Consider the following 17,930-nt stretch of genomic DNA (forward strand, 5'->3'; position numbering starts at 1 on the left):
GTTACTTTCTAGAAGGTACCAAACATACTGATAAAATAAGCATTTATTGAGTGTGTACTATATTTAGAACACCATATTGGGTGCTCCTGGAAATGTAAAACACAATGATTTGGTCCCTAACCTCAATTGTTTGCATGTTATTAAGAGGACAAGATGGACATTTGTGAAGTTTCAAGACAAATTGAAACTGTAATCTGCAAAGCAACATAATTGTGGAAGCATTGATTGAATAGGCTTTCTTTTAGCCCTTTGATGTTTAGTCTTTATTCTCATGGTTTGATTATAGAAGAGTCCAAGATGCTGAATGTTAGTCACAGATTGATTGAGTCCTGTGGTTCCGGCAGATGGTCAACCCTGGTTGCTATACGTTTGGATAATGTTAATAAATTCAGTGTTCAGAGGAGCTTACAGTGTAGAGAACCAGGTTGAGCACAAGTCATATACACAAAATACAATGAACTATACCAAGTAACCAAGAAAACTAACTTATAAAAGTTCCTGGCATGGTGTAGTCAAAATGACTTGGCCTATGATTAAGGACATTGGGTTTTTCCTTTGTCTTGGTCCCTAACAGACTGTGGGACATGGGGCAATACTTAACTTTCTCTGAGCCTGCATTCTTATCTTGAAATGGGTATGCTGATTATGTGAGCCTCATGGGATTATTATGAATACTAAATGGAATTTTATGAATGAATATACTTTACAAACTGTAAAGCAGCTTACAAATGTTAAAGGATATTTTAATTTCACTTGTTGCATAAAATTCAAGAGCCATTTTTCTTCCTCCTGCTGTCTCTAATGATTATATAATAACATTTTTTCACTTATTCTTTTTATGCTTGTGTTTTGAGGTTCTCCCTCACAATACACTTCAATCAAAATAAAGATTATTTGCATCACTACATGTGTCCCCTCCTATTATTCCTGACCCCTTCATGGACAGTCACTGTTAGGATTTCTATCGCTGTAGCTTAGTTGAGCCATTTACATGTATTTATTACTTAGAGTTGGGGTCTTGCTCTGTTGCCCAGGCTGGAGTGCCATGGCACAATTATGGCTCACTGTAGCCTCAAACTCCTGGCTCAAGTGATTCTCCTGCCTCACCCTTGGAGTAGCTAGGACTACAGGTGTGGGCCACCATGCCTGGCTAACTTTTTAAATTTTTGTCATAGTGACAGGGTCTTGCTATGTTGCCCAGGCTGGTCTCAAACTCCTGGCCTTAAGCAATCGTCCCACCTCAACCTCCCAAAGTGCTGGGATTACAGGCAGGAGTCACCAAGCCCAGCCAGGCATCTGCATTTTAACTTTAGCCAGGCATGGTGGCATAAGCCTGTAATCCCAGCTACTCTGGAGGCTGAGGCAGGAGAATCACTTGAGCCCAGGAGGTGGAGGTTGCAGTAAGCTGAGATCATACCATTGTACTCCAGCCTGGGCAGCAAGAGCAAAACTCTGTCTCAAAAAAAAAAAAAAAAAAAAAAAGAAGTAACAGATGCCAATATTATGTTATTCCTGTTAGGTAAGGAGGGTCCCTGGTGTAATCCCAAATGTGCTTGCTTTTTTATTTACTATATTATTTACTTTTTAAACATTTATTTTTATTATACCCTCTAGCATTTTGGAAGGCACTTATTTTATATATGCTTGGTCCTTAGGCCCTTTCTTCACCCCAAATGAGTATGTTAACAGATTGTGACACAGTGTGACACCTCTTCTTATGCTGTATTGTCCACACTGACACATTTCTCATGACCGCCAAGCCCTCATTCTTGCATGGGAAGAGTCCCTGCTGCAGTAATGTTAGCCACTTGCTGAGCTCACAAGTCAGAAGGGAGGTGGTGGTTCAAGAGGTGTGGTGAGAGGCTCAGTGATGGTGAAAGGTTATCCGAAGGATCCTGCCAATGCCATTGGATCATTTAAGAAAGACCTACTTTGAATGGTTCATAGAGTATGGTGAGTTTGGCAACAAGCCAGTTCCTTCAAGATAGTGTCTTCATTTATTTGAAGTCACTTGGCATGTAGCCTTATGTGGTCAAGGACCTAAGCCACACTTTTGGGAGGAGCTGAGGGAAGGGTCTGGCCTCCTGAGAGTTGCCAGTATTGCACCCTCCTTGTAGGCCCCCTGGTTAGCCAACCAGGGCTTCTGTTCTCTCACTGGTACAGGCTGCTTGTGGCTACCTTAGTTGGGTTTCCCCAGGGTCTGTTCAGGGCAAAGGGTTGTGCTGTTAATAGGTCTATCACCACAGTTTTCTGATGCTATACAGGATGCAGTGTTTAAAGTCAGGCTGAACACATAGGCTGCTTCACAGTCCCTATCCTTTATTTCAGGAGGAAAGGGATAGCCAAGTCTCGCAGTGACAGGCATGTTAATCAGTGGGTCGCCCGGCTCACAGCCTTTTCTGACCATCTGTTCTCCTAGCACTTGCTGATAAGATGGGGCATTGGGACATGGCCTTGCCCTCATCACAGCTGATGGCTTCCGAGAGGTCACCTGACCTGAGACAGGCCCCTCAGATTCTCTCTTCCATGAATTTGAAATTTGTGTTCAAGGCTGCTCATCAGTCTCTGTTGGATGTTTGAATTGGGAATGCTCTAATGTGAGGCTTTTGGACAGAGAGAGCCAGTGTGCATAGACAGAGAAGAATGCAGCTGATGTGCAAGAGAAGTACATCCCAGAGCCCTGGCTATAGGGAAGGGTAGCTCCTTTGGCTTCCTGTCCCAGGAAGTGCCAGCGGCTTGTGCTTCCCCACAGGATGCCCGTGGACCTCAGGAAGCCCCTTGCTCAAGGTGGCTTATATCATCTCTTGCTAGTAGCCACATGATTTGTGGTTAAGATACTTTACGTGTGAATAATGCGAGGCAAAATGAGTTGAGAGAACGGTTTAGTAAAAATAATATCAATTGATCTAAGAGGTCAGAATATAGCCATGGTGCCTGCTGGTCCGTTCTGCCAGCAAGCCAGTGCAGTCCTTGGTCACAGTCACTCACAGTGTATGCCAGGGCTTCAGACAGCCCTTGGCTGTGAGTGAAGACATATGGTAAGAGCCAGGGGCTTTCCTGTGCCCAGGAAAGCATGTCCTTGGCCATAACTTGTGTGGAGCACAGGTGGGACTCAACCATTCTGGCCCTTCGATGCAGCTTTAAAGAGTGGTCATTGGGCCAGTCACTTTCAGCTGACACTGTCAAAGGGGAAGGATTTCTGCTTCTTGCTGAGAAGCCTTAGCTTTCTAAAATAAGTTGTTTTGGTGACTCTTGGGGAAGGAAGAGGCTTACATCACTGGTCTCTTTGAGTTGAGGGGCCTGATTACCAGGTTATACTTTTCTGGACTTCTCATTTGTCTAAGACCACAACAGTCATATTTGTTTCTAAGCACAACATGGAAGGAATGCAACAGCTTCTGATGCTGTTTCCAGACTTGACTATTGCATCTCTCTAGCATTTTTTACATGTCAGGATCCCTGCCCAACCTCTCCCATCTCATGCCCTCTTAGCAACCTCACAAACCAAAGAAAAATGCCCTGTTAATGTTTCCTTGATGAGAGCTATTTGCAATCAAAGCACTCTTTCTGATCATATTTCATTATCAGAAATGTGATTATATATATATGGTTAATAACAATCCCATGAGGGATTCATCTCTTTTTCAGGGAGCAGATGACTGAGGATGCAGATAAGGTATACCCAGAGTCTTAGAATACAAGGTAAAAATGTCAGTAATGGCCGGACGCGGTGGCTCACGTCTGTAATCCCAGCACTTTGGGAGGCCGAGGTGGGTGGATCATGAAGTCAGGAGATCGAGACCAGCCTGGCCAACACGGTGAAACTCCGTCTCTACTAAAAATACAAAAAATTAGCTGGGCGTGGTGGCGGGCGCCTATAATCCCAGCTACTCGGGAGGCTGAGGCAGGAGAATGGCATGAACCCGGGAGCCGAAGCTTGCAGTGAGCTGAGATCATGCCACTGCACTCCAGCCTGGGCGAGAGAGCGAGACTCCATCCCCCGCCCCCCCAAAAAAAGTCAGTCATAAGAGGTATGTGGAAAATCTTAAGCACATTCAGAAGAGGATGAAATGATTATTGTCTTTGAGTGTCAGGAAAGGCCTCTTGGTGGAAAGGACATCTTCGCTGTGCTTTGAAAGGCAGGTAGGACCTGGCTGGGCAGCGATGGGGTAGGAGGGCTGAGCAGGTAGAGCCCTGCATGTATCCTGCAGGAGCAAGCTTGATGGTTGTGTTGCCTCAGGGTCCAAAGTGGAGTTGTATTTGCCCCCATAGCCATGTAATGAGCTATGTAATTTTCTATAGGAAAAGATCTCTGGTGCAATATACCATTACTAATAGCACCTTATTAGACACTTCCTCTTTTTAATTCCAATATACGTCAGGTTTTTGACAGAATCCTTGTCTATATGTGAAAAGTATGAAGGTTGCAACTATAGCTTTTGTAAATTTATCTTTAACCAGCTTCACTGATTCTTAAAGTCATCCAGGATTTCTGACTCTAAGTGATGTAGAGTGTATTTGCTTATGGAAAATAGAAGAATTAAAATAATAAGGCAAATACTCCTTCCAGTGCCATATCCTCTTTTAAAGAACACAGCTCATTTTCATTGCAGCCCCGTTACACTGAACGGGCTTTTCTCTTGCTCTTAATGTGACAAAATTATATGACCTATCGCTTCCTTTGAAGATCAAAGGAAATGAAACTCCAGATCTGGGAAAATGGCTTCCCCAATTCCTGTGCTGTTAAAGCTCCTATTCATCCATGTATGAAAGTCCAGGGAGATAATTGGCTAGCACAAGGCTTCTGGGACAATAGTCAGAATGAGAACAGGTTTTGAGAAACAGTGTAACTTAGGCCTTCCTGCTGGATTCCCAGTCATAGGACTTCTGTCCCATGATTGCATCCAGAGTCTCTATGGGGCTGCCCAGAAAGCTGTTTACCTTCTGTTGTAACACCTCCCAAGGCAACCCACTCCATTTTGGGCAGTGCCTATTATTAGAAAGTTCTTCCTTGTAATGAGCCAAAAATCTGTTTCCCTATAACTTTCCCTAATACTAGCTTAAATATAGATTTTTGAGGACTGGCCTAGAAACAAGCCACCAGATATAACACGGTTTCTCAAAGAAAATACATTTTGAGTTTCAAACAAGTAATGTAAAAATAATCCGGAACACAGCCCAGTTCATAAAATGGAGTATGCCCAATAAGGAGCACAGGAGGCCCGTCCAAGGAAAGGAGAAGGGAAAAGGCCAGCGCCCCCAGGGTCAGTCTGTAGAGTCGGTTTCTTCCCACTCTGACTTTACCCATGTTTCCTGGCTATTGACAATTAGAAACTACCCAAGAAACCTCGCTGTGGAAATTGGTTCAGGGTACTGGTTTCCTCACAGCTCACTCGTAGGAAGCCCTTAGGCAGTATAAAGAAAACCAGGCTTCTCTTTAGCGTTCACCTACCTAGAGGAGAGGGTCAGTGACTGGGTAATACTGAACAGAGGAACTCAGCCCTCAGCCTTGACTGCTGTTACGTACACTGCCGCAAGAGGCAGAATATCATAATGGCCAGGAAAACTGCCTTCGAGTTGGACAGAAATTGATTGGACTCTGGGCTATACCACTTATTCACTTTGTGACTTTGAGCACATTGCTGAAAGTCAACAACTGAAAGCCTCAGGTTTTCATCTGCAAAACAGAGATTAAGAATAAATGTGATGGAGCGTATAAAGAGCATGGTACTGCTCAATAAATGTCATTTATCACACACATACATGGTTAACTGTGTTTCCAGACTGTGCCCTTCGTTTGTGAACAGCCAATCAAATCCCCCTCCCAGGCTGTGGGGTGAGCAGATACGATGCGGTTGCATCTGGTGACTCAGCCCATCGCTTTTGGTTAGAGCTGCTTTGAAAGGCAATTCCACAGTTTCAGAGTGGGTTCTCCTCATATATGTTGCACCTGTGGCCTCTTGTTTCTCTTCTCAGGGTCAAAACCAGAGTACTTAAGTTTCTTAAGCTTTCGTTCTAGAATGTGCTTGGTGGAAAACCAATACTCAAGACACTACAGTTTTCCATATGTTTGTCAAGCTTTGTTGATTCTTCAGATCAGTCCTCCCATAGGTTTGTTCCTGGTGCTTATGATATTGAACATTTCTGGTTCACCTCGACATATACATGAAGATATTTATTTCCCATCCTGGCTTTTAAAGTATCAAACTGTAGCTTGGAGTGGAACATGCTTTCATTTCTATAGATTTACCTGCTTGAAGGAGGGGAATAATGCATAGCCTTTTATTATTTTTTTATTATACTTTAAGTTCTAGGGTACATGTGCACAACGTGCAGGTTTGTTACATATGTATACATGTGCTATGTTGGTGTGCTGCACCCATTAACTCGTCATTTACATTAGGTATATCTCCTAATGCTAATGGATAGCCTTTTAAAATAAATGAATTATTGGCCATGCCGATAGATCTTATTTATTTTTAATTATGGCAGCCAAATTCTCAGGGTTGATTCAAGGACAAATCAGTGCCAGGATGGACGATGCTGGCTTATGAACTCTTCTTGTGGAAGAGTTAAGAGTAAAGGGTTGAGGAGAAAGAACCTTCTACAGACAGGCTAAAGAGGACATTAAAGGAAAGCAGTAGTGGAGGGTCAGGGCTTTGAGTAACTGTTCTGCCATTTAGTGGCAATGACCTTGGGCACGTTTCATAGGGTTATTAAGAGGATTGAGCCAGATAAAGCATTAAAGCACTTAGCATAGTGCAGGGCACATAGATAGTAAGCACCTCAGTTGTACATTTTTTAAGAGAGAGGGAAATCTTACGTAAATGCTGTTCATTATCTTGGCTCCTCACCATCAGCTACAGACCTCATAGAGTTATAGGATATTAGAGCTTCAAATTACTTTTCTATTAGTGGTGATGGATTAGAAGGAACTATTCCCATGCTTTCTCATTTAGTCCCCCTTGTGGCCAAAAGCAGACATTTATGAAGCATTGTGCTGGATTAGAAGCAATTGGCCAAAGAATAGGTTTTTATCTGAGTGCAACTGCCAGGGCCTTACAGTAGTCAGGCTCACCATTTAGCCTCCTTGATGCAGTGCTAGTGACAATAGACTTTATGCCTCCAAAGCTCATACTTACTTACCTGCCTGCTGTCTTGTATTTGGTCAGTTAGCAAATATTTAACTAAGCCCCTCCTATGAGTGGGCATTTGTCTTGGCCCTGGGGATACACCCATGAATAGGACAAAAGTCCTGCCCTCACAGAACTTAACATTCATTTTGGTAGACAGACAAAGTGAGTAAGGTAAATAGTATACAAAGGTGATAGGTGCAGTGGTGAAAGATAAAGCAGGAGCCCTGTAGGGGAGTGGAATTCTGGTTTCAAATAGGGTCATCAGGGAAGGGCTCATGGAGGAACAGAGACTTGAAATGAGAGATCTTGGAATTCCAGGCAGAAGGAAGAGCAAGTGTGAAATCTCTGGGGCAAGAGCATGCCAAGAGTGTTGAGGGTGAGCACAGAGGCCTGTGAGGCTGCAGCAGAGTGAACCAGTGAGGGCTGCAGGTCAAGTAGGACCTTGCAGGCCAGGGTAAGAACATTGACTTTCTCTCTGAGAGATGAAATGTTGTGGGAGGATTTTGAGCAAAGTCATGATATTATTGGACTTAGGTTTCAGCAGGATCATCTCAACTGCTGTGTTGAATAGAGAATGGAGGCAAGGGTGGATGCAAGGGGAGATGGAGGCTTGGCCTAGGGTGGTAGTGGTAGAAGTGGTGAAGTGTCCTCTTTGTGCTTTTCCAAAATGTCTGATTTTTTTGGGGGGGGTGGCAAAAACATTACTATTACCTTAAAGTTATTTTTTTCATAGTACTCTGTCAGCATTAGACATCTGAATTTTCCCTGTACATTGCATTTAGTAGCAGTACCACATATATATACGCAGTGTGGACATACGAGTGTTGAAAGGAAAGCTAATTAAGTCACTAATACAAGTTTTAAATTTTTTTTTCCTTAAATCACCTCAGGAGAAAGTTAGGATCATTGAAAGGAGAATCCTACCTTACTATTTACATGATAATCTTGCTCTTGAACACTGCATACATGCTTTCTTTTCCAGGTTTTTCCACATTTAATAGTAGGTCCTCTTCTAACATTATGTCTTATTGGCTCCAGTTTCACCTGAAAGGAGGCATGAATTCTTCAAACCACCCCACCTCATCACACCCCATCGATGCATAGCCACATAAAGCTTGGGAATTCAGTGACTTTTTTGCCATCTGAGTTGTAGCTTCTTCCTGGGTATATTTATTAGGACTATGGTTTTGGTTTCAGTATTTTGAAGATGATAATCCTATATATAAATTATACAAAGAAGATTCTCCCTTTTGAAAATAATGGAACTCCAGGAAAGCCAAATATGTTCAACATAATTATGAGAAAGAAGTGTGCCACGTCAGATTGGCATTTATGGAAAAATTGTTACGATTCGTTTTTCCAGATTCATTCCCATCCAAAATTCACGAGGACACAGCCACTAAAAGGGAGCTGAATTTGAAGAAGAGCTCGTCACTAAGATTCATTCTGTATTTATTGAGCTGATTCTGTTTGATGGATATTAGGACAGAATATTTGAACAGCATATTGTCTTGGAAAATCAGGTACGAGGTATGGCTGAGGCTTCGGTGGATATAAAGGAGGAAAAGATTTATTCCTTCCCCACATGACTCTTAAAATCTTGATGTATTAATACGATTAATACAGGGCAGAACAAATGTGTAGTCAGTAGAAACATTCTGTCAACACACATTAATATATGGCTCTTGTTTATAAGCTTATTCTGACATGATCTTTTTTAAAAGTATCTTATTAGTATGGAATTTGATCCATCTTTTCACAGCGCTGGTTACCTGAGGAATGGAAGCAAGGGAAGGGGTTTGTTGCCGTAACTCTTCCTTCAGTGGTGATTGGCTATCTGCTAATGGCGCTACGACTGTTAGTGCTCCTGGCACTCACATGGCCTCAGTGTGTATTCAACTGTGCCAAAAGATAAAGGAAGTGGGGCATAGAGGGAATCCCCCAAACAGAAGTAAGCTTCTGTCACTTTAGCCACTACAGCTGGTGCTGATTTCTAAGTACATAAATCTCCTGGTAAGTGGCTTTGCTGGCCCCAATTCCTAATAGGCATTTACCTATATGATGTCTATTTATATATCTGGGTCATCATGAAACCAGAGGTATGAGCTATATTCATATAGTCTTAACTTCTGATTTGCTTGCTTCTTCCTTTCACATGCTCTTGGACTCTCAAAGTTGAAATAAGACCTTCACTATTAGTATAGATCAAAAACTTAAGTCCTGTTTTCAACATTTGCTAGGAGAACTCAACAATGCTTATAAAGAAAAAGTAATGCCAAGAGGCTCAGAATAAGCTACCCTTAACATTCTTCTCTGATGTAATAGAACATTTCTCAATGTACGGATATATGTGCAGTTAAATTCTTTCTTTTCTTTTTGCTTCTGGGCCTTTTTGGGGAATTTAGTTTTTAAGGGAGAAGAAACCTAAAGTCTGTAAGCTTTTAGGGTAATATAAAAGAAATGAGAAACCAATTCAATAGGGCTGCCCATTTTTTCTCTTTTCCCAGTGTGATATACAGAGTACCTAATAACATGTTCAGGAATTTTCTGTGACTCTATTTGTTGAATAATGGAATTAAGTATAAGGTAGAGCTGTGTGGGCCTCATTTGAAGGAGTTTAGTTATTCAAGTAGTAAAAGGCTCTCTTAACAAGGTGGCATTTATTATTATTTTAGCAGCTGTATAGCCCTGATTTTCTGTGACAGGCCAATTTCAAAGATCTCTACTGTGTTCAGATTCTGTTTTTAATTCTGAAAATACTGTCACCATATGGGTCAATTTTTACCACTTCATGGGCCCACAGGACATTAGAGAGTATTCAGTCTCTAGCCAGCCACCTCCTTGAGCCACCCTCCAGCTAAACTCCCCAGGATGAGTACAGAGCCCAGCAGGTGCAGTCCCTTGGTGAACGCTGTTGACCAGTCTTTGGCATCCGAGCTAACAGTGGAATTTGATATTTGCCCCTCTGAGGACCACTGGACAATTCAAAGAAACAAATAACTCTAGCACTGGAAGGGCCCTGGGGCTAGTCCTGCCACTTTGTAGATGATGAACTAAGACACAGATATGCAACATGACTGGTGTAAGCTAGTGGTTGCAACTTAGAGAAGGAAGTATTGTTTGCTGGACTTACAGCATGCCTGGAGCCATTTCCTATGAAATGATTAGTTGTTTCACTACACATATGAAGAGACTGTAATAGACCCACAGTCAAAGCTAGAATTTCTGACTTTTCATAGTGCTGTTCAAAGCCATTTTCGTATTTTCAAAAGCATCTGTGATTTGTTAGACCTTGTTAGACAATCTGCATTTTAGATTCTGGCTATCTGATCCCTGATAAAATCCAAATAGAAGCTAGAGTTTGTGACAAATCACTCTAGCTTCATGACCTAGCTCCTGAAACTTGAAGTCTATGAATTGGATCTAGGATGTAATAATATTAAAATACAAAATGTAATCTCAGTGGGCTGTACTGGGTGCAAAAATAAAAAGAGTACCCTGTCTGGTCATTAGTATACGCAGGATCAATGAATTGTGCTGGTGTTTTGTTTCCCATAAGTCTTTTTTTAAAAAAATAAGATCTTGCTCTGTCACCCAGGCTGGAGTGTGGTGGTACAATCTTAGCTCACTGCAGCCTCAACCTCCTGGGCTCAGGTGATCCTCCCATCTCAGCCTCCCAAATAGCTGGAACTACAGGCATGTGCCGCCACACCTGGCTAATTTTTGTATTTTTTTTTTGTAGAGATGGGGTCTCGCTATGTTGCTCAGGCTGGTCTTGAACTCCTGGCCTCAAGTGATCCTCCCACCTTGGCCTCCCAAAACGCTGGGATTATAGGCACAAGCCACTGTGCTTGGCTTTGTTTCCAATAAATCTTTAAAGGATAAAATGTCTCTTTCTTCCATGTCCTACTTCTCATATTGGCAGCCACCTTTATAGACTTGTCCACTCTGTTTTGTGTCTCTTTGCTGTCCCCTGTCTTCCAGCATTGTCCTCTCATGTTCTAGTGACAGTCTTCCTCAAGCCTTAGTCCTTGAACTTCCCACCATCTTCTGCTTCTGTTTCCCAAGATTCATTGTTCCCTCTTAGCTGTCACTTTTGGCCTCAGCCCTCACCTGCAGCTCTGACTTACTCCTAAATTCAAGCCCCACATTCACAACTGCCTTCTGAACATGTTGCCTCTGTGACCTTTGGTCACCCCAAACCCAATAGAAAACAGAGCCTGGACCAGACAGTCTCTGGATTTCTTATTGGTTCTCAGATTCAATTTTAACAAGTCAGCACTTAAGATTATCTCACTCCTCTCCCGCTTCTTAACTTCCCTGTCTCTTTTTAATGATACCACCAACCTGTCAGCCATATAACATGTATTATCTTCCACATACACACACACTCACACCCACAGACGTACACATGTATACATGTACACAAGAGACAAAAATGGAGTAAAAAGGGTGAATTGGCCAAAATACTTGCCTAGAGAGAGTTCAGAGCACATATCTTGATAACAGTGGGATCTTCTTATAAAAAGTAAAGCTTTTGTTATGCTAGTGAGCTTATAAATTTTTGCGTGTCTGTGTAAAACTACAAACGCGTGTCCTGCTGGGCATTCTTCCTACCCTTTCTTACCCAGGAGCCTCTTGGCACCTGAGAAAGCTGACAGAACAGTGGGCTTCAGGTCCAGAAATGAGCCAACTTTCCTACCCCTGCTGCTGGTGGTTTATCAGGTACAGGGAGAATCTTAGAAACTCTCTTTTGTTTGCTTAAAGGCACAGCTATAAATATATTTCAGCGTGACTGAGTGTGTCAAGTTTGAGATTCTGATTTGTTGTATCAGAATGTTAGAGCTGGGAGGGAAGCACTGGCAATCAGGTTTCTCTACCTCCTGATTTTATTGAAGAGTGAACTGAGGCCCAGAAACATCAGGTGATCTGCCCAAAGTTACACAGCTCATTAATGACAAAACTACGATTGAAGCCCTGGTCTTCTAAACCCCAGCCAAGAGCTCTAACATTTTTAATTCTAATTTTTTTTTGAGATGGAGGTCTTGCTATGTTGCCCAGTCTGGCCTCGAACTCCTGGACTCAAGTGATCCTCCTGTCTCAGTCTCCTGAGCAGCTGGGATTACAGGTATGAGCCACCACACTCAGCTAACATTCTTTTTTTCTTTTTATTTTTCTTTTTTTTTTTTTTTTGTGACAGAGTAAAGCTCTGTCACCCAGGCTGGAATACAGTGGCATGATCTTGGCTCACTGCAACCTCTGCCCTGTGGGTTCAAGCGATTCTCCCACCTCAGCCTCCCAAGTAGCTGGGATTACAGGCATGCACCACCACACCCAGCTAATTTTTGTATTTTTAGTAGAGATGGGGTTTCACCATGTTGGCCAGGCTGGTCTCAAACTCCTGGCCTCAAGTGATCCGCCTCTGCCTTCCAAAGTGCTAGGATTACAGGCATGGGTCACCACGTCTGGCTCCAGCTAACGTTCTTTTAAATATATTGAGTCCCTTTCTGCCAGTCATCTGGAATGGGTTCTCAAGCCCAGTGAGGAATCCCAATAAATTCTGGTTCTTAGTCTATTTTAAAAACACTAAGTATACATACAATTTGTAATAAAATTTTAAGTTGTAAATATAATGGATGCACACTGTTGCTTCTTAAAATAAGACCATAACATTATACAAGCTGCTGGTTTCTTTGCTTTTCTGGTTACTTTCTCCACCTCTACCTAATCAGGTCCCAACATTGTGCAAAGACTTCTCCTCCTCTTTGGCACACACACTCACATAAGAATCAGCTAAGAGAATAGTTTGTCAGGTACTTTTCCTCTTAAAACCTAACATCTGAGGAATGTGGATTTTAATTATTGATGATGTGTGTGGAGTTTCAGTGTCATGCATTTTCTTCTGAGTTACAGAATCCTCTGGGGGATATTTCACAATACCTTTGTGTGTAGTTGCTATGAAGGAATTAACCTGTAAACCTCTGGGATGATTGAATTGTGGGTCAACTAAAATGCAATCTAGCTAAGACTTCTGCCTACGATCTCACCTGTGTGTTTCTTTTTGTTGGTTTTTAGATGCAGTGCTTTCTATTCCATATGGCTATTTAGTAAGCAGTCTCTTTTTCATAGCTTGTACCTCTGCGATTCAATTTTTGTTGTCTTTTTTTTCTTTAATTGAATGATATAGTAAATATGAACTTGTGCCGTCATTAGAATAATGTGCATATATTCACATAGAAGGTGGGGCTTATGAACCTTGTATTAAGGATTTAGTGAGAGGAAATAAGGACTTTGCCCTCTCAGACCTGGCACAGCAGCTGCAGCAGTTTCATCATAAGGTCTGTGGTCTGCACGCATAAAACAGAGTGGGCTCAAGTAAAATGCCTCTGGACAGGTGAGAAAGATGGAAGCCCTCTATTTCTGGCACCTCTCTGAAGATCAGGGTGCTACACGATCCACAGAGAGACTTATCAGCATTAGCCAGGTTGACCTGGAAAGAGCAAGGGGAATTGTTTATGTTGGCTACTTGCTCCCCTAATGGCCATTTTAGGATGAAAATAAACCTTAGTAAGTCTGTTTCAGAGCATTTTGGATACCCCCTTGGCATATTGCCAAACCTATCTGTAAGTTTTCTTTGAGTATAATTTTAAAGTAATATGTATCATCACACAGAAGCCTTTTCAGTTCTGATCTAACTTTTCTGATGCCATGATTATAGCTTTACTCTGTCTCATCACCAAGCCTAAATTAATAGTAGCTAGTGGTACTTTGCTACCCATAAAATTTGAGCTGTGTTGTAAGCACACAGAAAATGAGATGCCAGGAATAAGCAAGAAAGGGAGAGCCTCAGCCTGGTTACTTCTGATGGAAGACTGGGCCTGCCATCCTGGCTTGTGGTTGATTTTGGAGCATATAAGGTGGTGCTGGTCCTTCACCAGGCCAGTCATGTTGTTTATCTATGGTCTCCTATCTCTCTCCTCCCCGAACCACAGTGTTGGCTACTTGCTGAGCAATTCTTCTGAGAAAAAAGCAAAACCTCCATGAGAAAGGTAACATATGCTGATGACTGATTTAGGGATTTGAGGTCTCTGAGGAGCTCAGACACACAATTGCTTTGGTGAACTCCAAACTTACTCATTGCACCTCACAGCAGGAGAGAGATGTTTAAAAAAAAAAAAGTCCCTTAATTTTCAATTTGAAAGTCATGGTTGAGACATGACTTTCCTGTGGGTGCTTGCAAAAGTACATGTGTGGAGTGAATGTGTGTTGACAGGAGCCAAGAAAAAATTTATACATATGATAGTGGCTTTTGTCTTGGGCTTATCTTTGTATGGTTTTTATCCTTAGTGAGAAACATTTTTATAGTAAGAAGAATGTGATAAAATGCCAGTTAGAGTGTTTTATGGATCTTTAGCCCTTTGCTTGTAGGTGTGTTTTTTCCTTCAACTACCTGGCAATTTCTTCTAACACCCACCTCACGTCCACCACCAACCACTACTACCACCAAATAAGGTCTTAGTCACCTAAGGGTATGCCGCAGCCTAACCATTGTCTCCCTTGTCTGTTTAATATTTTCTTCTTTGTCTTTAGCCTTGTTATTTCCCCAGATTACTGGCCCTTTCTGGTCCAGAGTGGCATTCTCACCATTTCTGATAGTTCTTCACAGAGGTTCAGAGGGTATAGCAAATAGATGGCTAACATGAAACTTCTTTTCCTTTCTTAACTCTACAATTGGTTGGTTATTCATTCGTTAAATGGACAGGTACAGAACATTGACTGTGTGCAAGGTACACAGCTCCCGCCCTCAAGAGGTTGTGCTCCTGGATATGCACAGGAGGATGGGTAGGGTACAGAAGGACCATGGTATACTGCAGAGTGACTTTGAGGAGGCTGAGAGGAGTGAGTACAGTGTGTACCATAAGAATTTAGGATATAGAGTGATAGGATGGATAGGTAAGAAGATAGGATGGATAGAATTCTAGGTAAGAGGATCATCATGAACAAAGGTTGGGAACTGCCCAGAGAATAGCTGTTTTCCTGGAACCATATAGAGTGGAGTTCAAGCTTCTGAACAGAGCTGGTTCATCAGGAGTGTTTGAGTATGACAATAGCAATATCGGAGAAGGCCTTCCTCTTCGGTTTATTCTTAGATTCCTAGCACATGAGTGCTGGAAGGGGCATGTCTAACCCAGTTTCCACGTTATTGAGAGGAACATGAGTCCCTCTAAAGCTTAACCTTGACTTGGTCAAGGTTAGGATGTTGGATGTTTTCTCTCCCATGCAATATGGTGTTCATAGTATTGTGTTTGTTTGCACCCACTGGCGAACTTATAAAGACCACCGAGGTCTTTATAAGGAGTCTTTTTCCGAGAAGTCATTATACAAAAAAGAAACACACATGTTTATAGCAGCACGATTCGCAATTGCAAAAATATAGAACCAGTCCAAATGCCCATCAATCAATGAGTAGATAAAGAAAATGTGGTGTATATACAGACACACACACACACACACACACACACACACACACACACCATGGAATGCTACTAAGCCATAAAAAGGAATGAAGTAATGGCATTCGCAGCAACCTGGGTGGAATTGGAGACCATTATTCTAAGTGAAGTAACTCAGGAATGGAAAACCAAACATCGTATGTTCTCACTCATAAGTGGGAGCTAATCTGTGAGAATGCAAAAAGCATAGGAATGATACAATGCACTTTGGGGACTGGGGAGAAAGGATGGGAGCAGGATGAGTGACAAAAGAATACACATTGGGTACAGTGTACACTGCTCAGGTGATGGGTGCACCAAAATCTCAGAAATCACCACTAAAGAATTTATTCATGTAACCAAACACCACTTGTTCCCCAAAAACCTATTGAAATTAAAGTCTTTTTCTGAAAATGGAGTATTTGTGTAATTTACATTTTATGACCATTTTAACAAACTGGTATAGGTTTTGCACTTACGTGAGGAGAGGCTTCATATACAAAGCAATGATTGCATTAGGATAAATTATGTTATGAAAGAAAAGGCATTAAAATGATCTAGGTACTGTTTGCCTTAAAATCAGGATTTGTGTTAACTTTGACATACTGCATGTAAGATTTGTTCTGGTAGTAACTGAACTTCATGAAATCACTGGTCACAGAAATATAAGTTATCAGACTCATACTTGATTAGCAGTATACATTTTCATTAAAACAATCACATTCCAATAAGGACCAGCAAAAGCAGTTCACAGAATGCAGCTGCTCACTTTGTATTTGAAGTGTTCCTGTATCTTTTGGAGCAATACCATGAAGTCTCAAGTTTCCGAATGAGGCATATATTCGGCCAAAACAATGACTAGCTTAACTGAATTTTCGCTTTTATTCAATACATTTACATTGAGATGTTTACAGCTTAGGCTGATAATGCTACAGTGGAAAGTATGGGGGAAATTTCTCTTTGGTCCCATTTTAAATCACCTCGCAGTATTTACCGGATGTAGAAGTTGTGTAAGTATGAGGTATCTGATAAGCTCTGTTTTATAAAATACAGGTTCTAAGACCCAGATAAATGAAAAATATATATTTTTTCTCAATGGAATAGTAAGCATTTACTCTGTGCCTGGCACTGTAATGTGCTAGGCATTAGTAAAAGATGGCACAGGCACTGTCCTTTTCTACATAGTGTCCATTGCATTTTTACCCCTAATGACTTGACAGTTGATTCTTAAAATTTGATTTTAGCAGGTAAAAGGCATTTTATGTTTCCCTGTTGGGGAGTATGGTAGAAGAGGCTGCTCAAGGAAAGTACTTTTTTAAACAACCACCGGGTGTCAGCAGAGGACTTAGAACTCTTGGCAACATCTGTGTTTGGTTTTCTTGGATTTCTTAATTCGCTAGGCCATCTCCTTTGGAATTTTTCAAAGGCAGTCAGCCTCCACGGGACCACTTTCTCCCAAATATTAGTGTCAAACACTTTCACCGCAACACTGCATCACGATTGTTTATCTTTGCCTAATAAAAGTAGCGCTAGTTCCTCAATCTTTTTCTGATTTAAAACCTTTAATTCTGTCTTTCATGGTGAGGGTTCTACAAAGTAGACAGGCTGCCGGGGTGGGGAAGTGTCACCAAACTCTAGTTGTTTTTACTGACCTCTCCGTCTCCCCCCATACAGGCAGAGCTCACCCTTACCTTATGCAGTGAAAAGTACAGGGACCGTTCTTGGTCCTGCACAAACACAAAAAAATCTGATAATGGAGCTTGATGGTTCCAAATTACAGAAAGTATTTTCAGAGTATAAAGGAGAGAGGTCTAAGCATCTTCACTGGCCCAGCCATTTGGTTCATGGTATAGCATATATTTGGTGGTGGTCACAGATATTAGGAACTGTGTACTGATTGACAAGGGAAACCTTGGCAAGGTGGGTATTGATTTGTATCATGCCAATTCTCTCCAGTTTTCTCACCTTGACTCCTCACTTGAGTGAGCAAACTAGATAGGGATCCAAGGCATTTGGTATGAGACCTTAGGCTCTACGGTGGGGCCAAACTGGAGATGGTCTTTCTTGGACACCCAGGTTTCTTTCAAGCTTCATGCGGTATCAGAAGTGGTAGCAGTTACAAGGCTGTCAGTTTGAGTTGCTAAGCTATTGGTGACCTGAAAGACCAGCTTGGGAGATGGTTAGAGACATAAAGCAACCCCAGTAGCTTTAGCAGCTAAAGCTGCCAGGGCGTGTGGCCTGCAGGGGGTGGGGTGTTAGGCATAGCATGCACCCTGGAATCTATCCCATAAAGTAAAGGCCT

The 17,930-nt window shown here is 41.9% G+C and overlaps 1 protein-coding gene across 1 annotated transcript in view; it reads left to right on the top strand.

The window, feature by feature from the left end:
* The window catches only part of TSPAN7 (tetraspanin 7), a 126,469-nt gene that overhangs the window by 84,988 nt on the left and 23,551 nt on the right, over positions 1–17,930 (top strand). The gene's annotated exons all lie outside the window — the stretch shown is intronic.

The sequence above is a fragment of the Pongo abelii genome, chromosome X, assembly GCF_028885655.2.
Source record: "Pongo abelii isolate AG06213 chromosome X, NHGRI_mPonAbe1-v2.0_pri, whole genome shotgun sequence".
NCBI classification, from domain to species: domain Eukaryota; kingdom Metazoa; phylum Chordata; class Mammalia; order Primates; family Hominidae; genus Pongo; species Pongo abelii.